The following is a 2,222-nucleotide window of genomic DNA, read 5'->3' on the forward strand; positions in this document are numbered from 1 at the left end:
TTTCACATAAGACAATCCGAGCTTAGAGCTGTTTGTCTTGGGGTAGGCAACCCAGGGCAGGGATTTTAGCTCTAGGAAGTTGCCAGTGACCCAGGCTCCTCTTTGTCTCCTGCCAGCCTCAGAGTCTGACTTCCACGGCCAAGGACATCTTACAGCTGCTCCCCGTTGTCATCTACGAATTATAGTCAGCCAGAGAGGAAAACAGGAAAAGGAGCAAAAATAGTACACCTATATCTCCAAAAATAAAAACGTCAAAAAATGAGGACAACAAGCCACTCTCACCTACACACATGCCATATACTTGACAGAAATAGAAGTCACAATTTGAGCCTGCTGTCCCGGGGAGTGAAGGGACACGAGGGAGACTGTCACAGGCAGCCTGAAGAACAAAGGATCCAAATATTGGCTTTGGTGCTTCCAAGTCCAGATACGAAACTCATATCTGTAAGTGACTACTTACAGCGAGCATCTCCCACCCATGATGGGGGCCCTCTCAGCTTCACGAGTGTAGTCAGAAGGGAAGCAAGAGGACCAGAGACTGGTCCTGATTAACCATGTCCCTGATGACCACCTCTGTCCTCTTCGGCTGAAAGAATCCACTGTTGAGTTTGGAGATGCGTGATCAGATAAAATCTGAGCTTTGCTTCCTAAATGAAATCCTAGCATTCACTCACACTCTGCAGTGGTGGGGAAGATATGGTGATGGGGAAGAAGGAACTTAAGACAACCCCCACTGAGTTCTCATGACCCACTGTGGCTTGGAAGAGCATCCCAAGTCTCCTTGACCTGACCCTGGTGAGACCTTGTGTAGCACAGAGAGCCCAAGAACCTAAGGAAGACTTGAGGTGAGTCAGACTGAAGAAGCAGGGACTGTCTTCTAGAACTTGCACTTGAATCCATTTGGGAAAGCCCACGTTTCGTGGAGGCCAGCAAAGACGGAAGCCGATGACCAAGATAGGCAGGAAGGAGCCATTGTGACTGAGATGGACACGTGCCAGTAGGGACTGATGACCCAAGAAGAGGATATACCTTCCCCTCCCTATAAAAAGAAGCAGGACAACTCAGAATTCACTGAATGGGGCTCAAGTTAAATGTTAAATTTGGTTTAAAAAAAATACAGCTATACTTTATACAGACAGTGTCTTTAAAAACTACACAGTGCCAACTGTCAGGAAAGTAACTGTCTGGTCTTTTCCAGAAAAGGCTTGAGGAAGGGGTGGGGTGGCTGAGCTGAGAAGGCTTCACAAAGTGGTATCAGATCCATGGACAGGGATGGATGAAAGGTCTACCGTGCGGACAAGATGGAGTCGCGGGAAGACATTCTTGGCAGTGGGTCCTTGTACGTGGAAATGGGGTTACCTCCAAAATGGAGGGAAGATCCGTTGTAGGAGATACAACCTGGGCTCCTGAGATCATCTCCACTCTTTTCCTTCCTTGAGTTTTGCTTATTCACACTCTGGATTCTTCTTTTAATTCAGAAGTGCTACTTCCTCAAGAGTACACCCTGGCTCTGGAGAAGCAAAATCTTGATGGAATTAAAAATTTAAAGGAAGTGCCTTGGATACTAACTAGAGAAAGTGAAACCCATCTGTTTATGGAGTCCATGTGGACGTTCTTCTCTTCCTAAACCGGGGAAAAGAAGCATGATCACACAGGACGCATTAGCCCCAAAGGCCCAATCCTACCTGCACGGGCAGCAGAATGTTCCATGCTGATTTCCCCTGGGCACCACTACGGAGGTCCTGCTGCACACAGCTCCACCCAAAGAGCTCAACAAACACCACTGGATTCCATTGGATCCCAGCTGATTTAATCTGATCCTTTGTTATCTGTCAGGTGTTGGAACCTACAGAGAAAGCAGCAACACTTAATGTTGCTATCAATTTTTAATTCTGTTTTGTGCTACGGTAATAAAATACCACAGATGGGGGAGTGGGTGGGCTTAAACCACAGAAATGTATTTGCTCCAGTTCCGGGGGTAGAAGTCCAAGATCAAAGGGCCAACTGGTTTGTTTTCTCCTGAGCCTTCTCCCCATGTTCACACCTCACTGCCTCCTGACCTGGGCTGTTCTCTGTGCACACACATCCCTGGCGTCTCCCTGTGTGTTTCAGATTCCTCTTCTTTTAAGGACTCCAGTCAAATTGGATTAGGGCATGCCTTAGAAGGCACCTTTTAACTTGGTCACTATCTCTTTAAAGGTCCTATCTCTAAATACAGTCAC

Source organism: Mustela nigripes, chromosome 12, assembly GCF_022355385.1.
Source record: "Mustela nigripes isolate SB6536 chromosome 12, MUSNIG.SB6536, whole genome shotgun sequence".
Lineage (NCBI taxonomy): Eukaryota > Metazoa > Chordata > Mammalia > Carnivora > Mustelidae > Mustela > Mustela nigripes.